A 9,870-nucleotide genomic window follows, 5' to 3' on the forward strand; every position below is an offset into this window, starting at 1 on the left:
ACCTGCTCCCCAAAAGATGCTTACAATCTAATTTTTAATATGTTTTTTGAAGATTTTACTGTTAATCACTTTGCACAGAGGAATAAATAAAAATAAAGTAAATATAATGGAGTGACAAAAATCTAGAATTTTCCAAATTTCTTATAGCACTGGTCCTGCATTACTCTTCTTGACTATTTTCTGAAATACTAACCGAGTTCCATTAGACATCAGTTCTCCACTTTTATTCCTGACTATTAAACTCCACACAACTACTAATTACTTCTTTTACCTTAGAGGAGGGCTAACAGCTATTTGTACCCCTTACCCCAAGCATCAAGATGCAGAATGAAAGATGTCTTCTGGATAGAACAATATGTATTTCCTTGTCTCTATCTGATCACCACAAGCTGTATTTGTCAGGACTCTATCAGTTAAAAGTTAGAAAAACCTAATTCAAATTGGCTTGAGCAGAGGGTGGGATGGTGGGGATGGAGAGATTTGTTGGCTCACATAACTGAAAAGTTTAAGTGTAAACTCTCTTTAGGTGGAGTCTGGTAGAGGGAATCAGACATCATCAAGATCATCAGTATCTCTCACCACCTCTCCTTTCTACTTTTTTCTAAGTTGATTCATTCAAGATTCCAATAAGTGGTTCCAGCATCTTCAAGGCTTCATCAGACTCAATGCCTGCAGTCCCAGTGAAAATAGCCCCTTTTCTTTCCCAACAACCCAACAAAATGCCTAGAATTGAGTCTCACTGACCTGGTTTGTATTTTGTGCTCATTCATAATCCAATCACTGTGACCAAGGAGGTGAAAGATACTGATTGGCCAGCTTCAGTCACATGTCTACCTCTAGGGAGGAAACCACTCCACTGGGACCTAATGGACAGAAGGGGATAAGAGGTCATTCCTCAAAAGAGCAAGCAAGATGCTCTAACTTAGGGTGATCAGCTGTCCAAATTTTCCCCAAACTGAGGGGTTTCCCAGGACCTGGGACTTTCAGTAATATAACTGGGACACTCCCAAGCAAACCAGGATGACTGGTAGCCCCAGGGCTGATACCAGATGATTCAAAAAGCTATCGTTGAGCCACGGTGCCTTGTGACCCATATATCAGCAGCAGTGCAAGGGTCTCCCTGAAGATTTCTGGGTTTTCTCTATTTCAGGTCTCATGGAAGCCTTTCCCACCCAGTCCTCTGTGGTTCAGCAGAGCCATCAGTCATCATTGCATTACAGTGTGGGGCTGAGTAGCTAAATTGCAGACCCAGGCTCATGCTGCTCACTTAGCTGGGTCCAAATGAGCCTGATCCACCCCACCCAAAGTTTCAATCTCCCTTTCTGTTGATAGGCTCTGCCTCAAGTGTCATTCAACAGGTTTCTTGACCTCTCTACTTTCCTCCCAGGCCCAAGCTACATATTCTTCTCTCTTCTTTTTGCTTCATTTCACTTTTATTCACTCTTTCCCCCTTCTTTTCTCTTTAATCCTAAAGAACTTGGGCTACTCTCTTTAAGCCCCGTGTCTATTCCTCAGCCTTGTAGTAATACTTCTCTCTGCAAAGCCATCATCACTCTGACGTACCAGTCTCTCTCTCAACTTGCTCACAGCTGATTTGGCCAGTAATTTCCAAATAGGGAAGCACAGAGTGCAATGACAGACAAAACAATACACCGGGATACAGGAAGATTGTTTCAGAACTTATATTTACAATCACTTTGTATTATCCTCCTTTAATTTCTTGTTAGGCTATGTTTTGCAATGTAATACATAAATATAGTAGCACATATATATCATTTATAAATAATTTTACATATCTGGGAACAAGGACTGAATCTTATTTATTTCCAGATTTCCAGTGCTTAGTGTACACCTGGCTCCGCATTTCCTTTTTAGGCAAATGCATCCATAACTGAATCAAATAGGTCACACAAAATCAATCAGTCAGTGATGTTCCTTAGTCTCTGTCTACAGAACATTCTAAATAAGTCCTTGTAAGGTTATACTCACTGTCCTTAGGAACTTTTCATTGCTATTTTTCCACACCTGATGAGAATGATTTTTTAGCAGACACACTGCCCTTCCACCCATCTTACTCTGTACACCCCCAACCAGATCGTCCTGAATCCTCAAGATCTCCCATCTTTGCCCATCTCCTTCCAAAGCTAACAACTCCCTTCAGGATCACCAAAGCTCCCACCCTCACCTTCCATTCAATAATCATGTTTCTGGCCCCTATATCCTGGCATTGCTTCCCTTCAACAAACCTTAGCAGTGAGCATCTCATTAGCTATAGGAAAACACCCAGTCCTCCAGCTCCAGGCTTCTACAGCCATGCTGCTCCATGGACCATGCTGAGCCACGATGATGCTTTTCCCAGCTAAAAAGAAATAAGGGGCTTCCCTGGTGGCGCAGTAGTTGAGAGTCTGCCTGCCGATGCAGGGGACATGGGTTCGTGCCTCGGTCCAGGAAGATCTCACATGCCGCGGAGCGGCTGGGCCCGTGAGCCATGGCTGCTGAGCCTGCGCGTCCGGAGCCTGTGCTCCGCAACGGGAGAGGCCACAACAGTGAGAGGCCCGCATACCGCAAAAAAAAAAAAAAAAAACAGAAATGAGGGAAGAAATGAGGACAATGTGGATCATAAATCCAAATATATATATATATATATATATATATACATATATTTCTGAGATTGTGGTTTTCTAGCTGTGCATGACTGTCCTTTATTCTGAGATTATGGTTTTTTATATTTTTTATATCAAAATGTTTTTCTCTTACAAATGATGGTGATCATAATAATTAGTTATTGTCTTTAATGGGAAAAATAAAACTTTGCTGGTCTCCTTTGTGTCCTGAAATCTTTTATATGAAAATTTACTCATTCATACAATCCAAAAGACTGGAGATCACCAAACCATTAACAAAAACACAATGTTTTGTTTTATTTGTTTTTTTAGGGGGAGAGAGGAGAAGTTGATTAGTGGGGTAAAACACAGAGTCCAGAAGAGGTTACAAACTAAGCTTTGCCATTCAATCATCGTGCCTTAGCGCATCTCTTTCCTGATAGCAGCTTTTAGAGCTGGGAGTGAGCTTGAGGAGCCTGAGGCACGGAGCATCAATGAGCATCAATGAGGAAGCGACATAGGTGAGGGCAGGGGAGTATGAGGATCATCTGTGACATCATCACACCTGCATGAAGGGCTGATTCTGTCCTAGAACTTTTGCCCTAAAAGTGTGTCCTATATTTCAGGGGACACCTTGATATTGTCTTGTGCTGGCAACAAGAAAAACATGGACACTGTGGATGTGTCCATATTCCTGCTGCATTTTGCTTTATCACCAAAGAAGCAAGGTTTGGGTTTCCCAACTAAAACCCTGCTTGGCAGACAAATAGGGACCTAATTCTTGTCTAGCCTGTAATGATGCATACTGTCCAAATTCTTTTCCAGATATGTTAGGCAAAATTTTTATTAAAAATCCACATGAAATTAGTCACTCCAACTGAGACTCAAAAATACAGCCAGGTCTAGAAAGCTGATGAATGCTGGGCAGTATATTGATTAGCCTTGCTTACTGGCTTTAGAATTGAATCTTGAAACTCAAATGGGGTGGGGTACTTGAGTTTATACCCACCACAGTCAAGGGAGTATAATCTTTTTACCCACAAGCCAAACCAAATGGAAATGAGTCACCGTGTGGCTGAGTCCTGTCCTTGGAACACCCACATTAGGCTGAAACTCAGGGTTCAGCGGTCATTTTTCTGAGTCATAGCTAACTCAGGAGCATAAGCTTATGACAAGGACACGCTGAGTTTCTCCTGCAGAATCTGGGGTAGACATTTTACCTGGAAAGAGCAGACTGGCTCTCTCGGGAAATTTGAGTTTGTTATTTCAGAGCCCACACTCAGTGCCAGAGATCTCTGCATGTAGTGGCATTCAGCCTGTTATCCTTCAAAATATTCAAAATATTCCTTATTTCTCTGGGGGAGAGAGGTCCAGTTTTGGTTAAATGGTGTAAGTAAAAGCACACAATGTTAGAGTTAGGACATGAACTTCTTCATATGTTAGCGTATATACTGAGATTGCTTTGCCTCTGATTCCAAGATTTTTGTTTGTTTGTTTGTTTGTTTTACATCTTTATTGGAGTATAATTGCTTTACAATAGTGTGTTAGTTTCTGCTTTATAACAAAGTGAATCAGTTATACATATACATATGTTCCCATATCTCTTCCCTCTTGCGTCTTCCTCCCTCCCACCCTCCCTATCCCACCCCTCTAGGTGGTCACAAAGCACCGAGCTGATCTCCCTGTGCTATGCGGCCGCTTCCCACTAGCTATCTGTTTTACATTTGGTAGTGTATATATGTCCATGACACTCTCTCACTTTGTCACAGCTTACCCTTGCCCCTCCCCATATCCTCAAGTCCATTCTCTAGTAAGTCTGTGTCTTTATTCCTGTCTTATCCCTAGGTTCTTCATGACATTTTTTTTCTTAGATTCCATATATATGTGTTAGCATACGGTATTTGTCTTTCTTTGTGATTTACTTCACTCTGTATGACAGACTCTAGGTCCATTCCAAGATTTGATGATAAAAAAATTCCTACACATTTTTTAAAGAATCCTTGACCACTGACTACCTGGACAGAAGGTTAGATATAAGGAGTGTTCTCTTGGCCACAGACCTTAAGGTGTACATCTGGCAGCCAGAGGGTCAGAGTTACACGGAGACAGCCTTGCAGTCACTGAGAATGTTTTGAGTCAGAATTCTCTCTTCCCAATTCAAGCCTCACAATCACCCCGTTACCAAGAGTTTAAAAGTGTTCTGACTTATGTCCTCCCTGTGACTGAGCACATCACCGAGATAGTGTCCTTGATCCTTCTGCTTGTCATGTAACTGAGATTTCCCCTAAGGGCATCCCTGTCCCTGAAGACCTAAATGAGATTGTTTTGAGCTCTCATGCCACACCTTGAGAAAGTCTACTGCCCACTCCAAGATTTCTCAGAATTCCCAGCAATTTTACCTTTTCATGAGCACTTCTCATTCCAGCTCCCTGCCCCCGTGGAAGTCTTGTTCTCTGCTCTGCACTTCCAGAGCTGTTCTTCTCTCTCCACTCAGATATCAACCCAAATATGGAACTCAGCCCTTTTATTAAAAAGAGACTTTATGTTTAAGAGCAGTTTTAGGCTCACAGCAATATGGAGAGAGTTCCCATATAAGCCCTCCCCCCACACAAGCACAGCTTTCCCAACTACCTACATTCAACCCCAGAATGGTACCTCTGTTACAATCAATGAACCTACACTGACACATTGTTATCACCCTAAGTCCGTAGTTTACATTATGGTACACTCTTGATGTTGTACATTCTATGGGTTTTGATAAATGTATAAAGACAGATAGCCACCCCCCATTATAGTATCATACAGAATAGCTTCACTGCCCTAAAAATCTTCTGTGCTCCTCCTATACATCCCTCCTGAGCCCTGAGACCTTGGTAACCACTAATCTTTCTTACTGCTTCCATAGTTTTGCCATTTCCAGAAAGTCATATAGTTGGAATCACACAGTATGTAGCCTTCTCAGGTTGGCTTTTTTCACTTAGTAATGTGCATATAAGGTTTCCTCGTGTCTTTTCATGCCTTTATAGCTCATTTCTTTTTAGCACTAGCTAATATTCCATTGTCTGGGTGTGCCACAGTTTATTTATCCATTCACCTACTGAAGGACATCTTAGTTACCTATAAGTTTTGTCAATTATGAATAAAGATTTTATAAACTACAGTGTACAGGTTTTTGTTTGGACATAAGTTTTCACCTCACGTGGGTAAATACCAAGGAGTGTGATTGGCTGGATCATATGGTAAGAGTATGTCTAGTTTTGTAAGAAACTGCCAAACTGTCTTCCAAAATGGCTGTACCATTTTGCATTATCACCAGGAATAACTGAGAGTTCCTGTTGCTCCACATCCTTGTTAGAATTTGGTGTTAGTGTTTTGGATTTTAGCCATTCTAACAGGTAGGTAGTAGTATCTTGTTGTTGTTTTAATTTGTAATTCCCTAATGACATATGATGTTGATCATCTTTTCAGATGCTTATTTGCCATCTGTATAGTTTCTTTGATGAGGAACTCTTCAGATCTCTTGCCCATTTTTTAATCAGGTTGTTCATTTTCTTCTTGTTGACTTTCAAAAGTTCTTTGTATATTTGGGGTGAGTTTTTGATTCAAAAATTTTTTGGATAAAAATACTTTTGCAGATATTTTTCTTTCATAAATATGTTCCTTTTGCAAATATTTTCTCTCCATTTGTGGCCTATCTTCTCATTGTCTTGAGGTTGATGGTTATTTTTATTCTCAATTTTTAAAGATATAATTCTTTCACCTCCTGGTTTCTATTGGTGCAATTGATATAATGGCTATAATTCTTTTCTTTCAGATTTTTAAAAGGTTTTTCTCTTTATCTTTGGTATTTTTGCAATACTACAGTACATGCAGCTATTGTTTTATTTTTATTTACCTTTCATGGAACTATTGTACAACCTTAATATGGAAATAATGCTTTTCACCAGCTATAGAAAATTCTTAGCCAATAGCTTAGCAAATATTGTCCTTCTCTCATTCTCTTTATTCTCTTCTTTCAGTGCTCATGCATTGGATGCATGTTGGAACTTCTCATTCTATCCTCCAAGCCTCTTACTGCTATTTCATATTTGCTATCTCTTTATTTGTGTCTAATTTTGCATACTTTTCTCAGTTCTATCTTTTAGTTTATGAATGCTAACTTTAGGTGTACTTAATCTGCTAATTACCTGTGGTTAGTTTTCTATTGCTGCCATAACAAATTTTTAGAAACTTTGCAGCTTCAAACAACATCCATTTATTATCTCACAATTTCTGTAGGTCACAAGTCTAGCATGGTGTGGTTTGATACTCTGCTTATGGTCTCACCAGGCTTAAATCGAGGTACTAGCCATGGCTGTGGTTCTTATATGGGGCTTGAGGTCCTCTTCCAAGATCACTGTTGGTTGGAGGAATTCAGTTCTTTGCAGCTGTAGAACTGAGGTCCCTGACTTATGACTCCTTTCATCTTCAAATCAACACTGATGCATTGAATCCTTCTCGTTCTCCTAACCTCTGACTTTCTTTCTGCTGTATTACTCTATCTGTCGCGCATTCCTCTTTTGCTTCTTAGGGCTCATAGGAATACATTGTGCTTCCTATCCTATAATCTAGGATAATCTCTCTATTTTAAGGTCCCCTGATAAGTAAATTGACATCTGTAAAACTCTTTTTGCCATATGACATAATATAACCATGGTGTAACCTAAAAGGCAGAAATCATTGGGCCAAAAACTGCGCCTGTTACACTATCCACTGAGTTTTTTGTTTCATTGACTACATTTTTAATTTCTAGGAATTCTAGGTGGGTGGGTAGTGGTCAAGTCTTCCTGTTCTTTTTCTCATGGTGTCTTTTAGTTACTTGTGATTTTTGTTCCTTCTTTTACGTCTTTAACCAGTATTATCTGATTTTTTTAGGGGGTCCATTGTAACTGTTCGATAAGTCTTGTGATCTTAGCTGTAATCAAGTGATGTGCTGGAGTCAGCTCGTGGGAGCTGATTCATGCATCTCTTCCCAACTTTACATTCAGTGACCTCACAATGATAGCTTGAAGTCAGCCATAATGGGAGTATTTACGCCATGCAAATTGGCAAATGCTACAAAGTCAGCGATTTTTTTTAAGAGTTGGTTTACCACTGTTCATCATAGACCTAGAATTTTTGAGTTTTGAGCTCAAGTTTGACAGCTTTAAATGTAGAAGTCTATTCAGTCTTCACTGAGGGGTGTGCAGTTGCCTCTGCAAGTCGTTCCTGGGGTTTTTTTCATCTGGAATCACCTTTTAATACTATTTTCTTAGTATGGGAGTTCCAGGACCATGATGTGGGATGTGTCAATTCAAACCCAGTCACATATGAAACAAAGTCTCATGGTCATATATTCTCAGATGACTTTCTTTTTTTTTCTATATGGAGACCAAGTCAGATTAAGCCTAACAAGCTTCTTTGTTTTCTCCCTGGGCCAGGGAGCTGAGTTTTCTAGTCCATCCCTTCACTGTATAAATTGTTGAATAGATTATTGAATGAATCTTGTCCAGTGGTTTTCAAACTATGTTCCCAGATGCCCTGAGGGATTCTAATAAATGACCCAAGCAGCTACTTCAGGGAGCAAGAGAAAAGTGGGCAGATTCTTCCCTCCTGCTTCAAAACCAGGGTAGCACACCCCTCTCCTCTCCTAGCACTGCCACACAAGCTAACACACACACACACACACACACACACACACACACATTTTATGTACACGACATATTAGCCTTCCTGACAATACCACAGACAACGAAAGGGGTTCCTCTTTTTTTTTTTTAATTATTTTATTTATTTATTTATTTATTTTGCGGTACGCGGGCCTCTCACTGTTGTGGCCTCTCCTGTTGCGGAGCACAGGCTCCGGACACGCAGGCTCAGTGGCCATGGCTCACGGGCCCAGCCGCTCCGTGGAATATGGGATCTTCCCAGACCGGGGAACGAACCTGTGTCCCCTGCATCGGCAGGCGGACTCTCAACCACTGAGCCACCAGGGAAGCCCTGGGGTTCCTCTTTTTTTAATTATGAGATTTCTGAGATATTCCAAACTTTTTACTTTATTTTTTCCTGGTACACAACATAGTGATCCAATATTTCTGTACATTACAAATACTTTAATAATTTGGAGAAACTGAGGTACAGAGGTATTAGCCAACAATGTATAATATAGTTCTGTGAGTTGGTAAAAGACTTGAGACTTGAATCCAGGGTCAAAGTAGGTAGAAATGGTATTTGGACCAAAAAATTGTAAAACCTCTCTATAACTAGAGATACTTTGTGTGAGAGGCTGGGGTTTAGTTTCTGATCAATGTGAAGAAACACAATGTGAAAGTGATCAGTCAATCACTAAAGCTTTTAATTCTACTACTATCAGTTTGCCCTAGTAATATTTGCTATTATTTCTGAGTTCAGAGCTCCACATGTAATACCTAGCATTTCACATGCATTATCACGTTGAAGCTACAAAACAATCCAGAGAGATAATCACTCTTATTATCTCATTTTACAGATGAAGACAATGAGACTCAGAGAGGTTAAGCGATTTAGCTGTTGTTTCACACAGCTGGTGCCACGAGGGTGAACCCAGGCTGCTGACCCCAGGGTCCAGGACAGTCCTGCTCCTACCCTCTGCCGTCTTCCCTCCCCCATGGTCTCTGGGCTGAAGGTGGAGTCAGTGCCACAGAAGCTGCAAACAGCTTGACCACAGTCACTACTCAGTTCCATCAAATAACTGGTCGATTATTTGCACATTCATATATGTCAGTTCACCTATTCGCTAGAACGTACTTTAATCAGTACTCAAGGTGCTTCCTCAGTGGTCACCGGACATGTGCATATGCAGACGGCAAGATATATGGGCGGTGGGAGGTACATGTTCCCAGGTGAGGCGAAACAAGCAAGGTTTTGCCTTCTTGTTTCAGCTCATCCTGTAAACAAACGCCTCTCTCGCAGTATTTTAGTGCCATGTTTTTCACGTCTTTGTGCTTTTATTTGGTGATTTCTCCATTTAAAATGGCCCCAAGCATAGTGCTGAAGTGCTGGTTAGTGCTCCTGAGGCGAGAAGGCTGGGATATGCCTTACAGAGAAAAGGACGTGTCAGATGAGCTTCAGGCCTGAGTTCTAGTGCGGATGGCCACGCGTTCAATGTTAGTGAATCAACAATGTAAATTAGGTGTCTTTAGACAGAAACCCACATATAACAAGGTTATGTATTGATCGGTTGACAGAAATGTGACCCGAGGCTCACAGG

Source organism: Mesoplodon mirus, assembly GCF_964341445.2.
Source record: "Mesoplodon mirus genome assembly, chromosome: 6".
Taxonomy (NCBI): Eukaryota; Metazoa; Chordata; class Mammalia; order Artiodactyla; family Ziphiidae; genus Mesoplodon; species Mesoplodon mirus.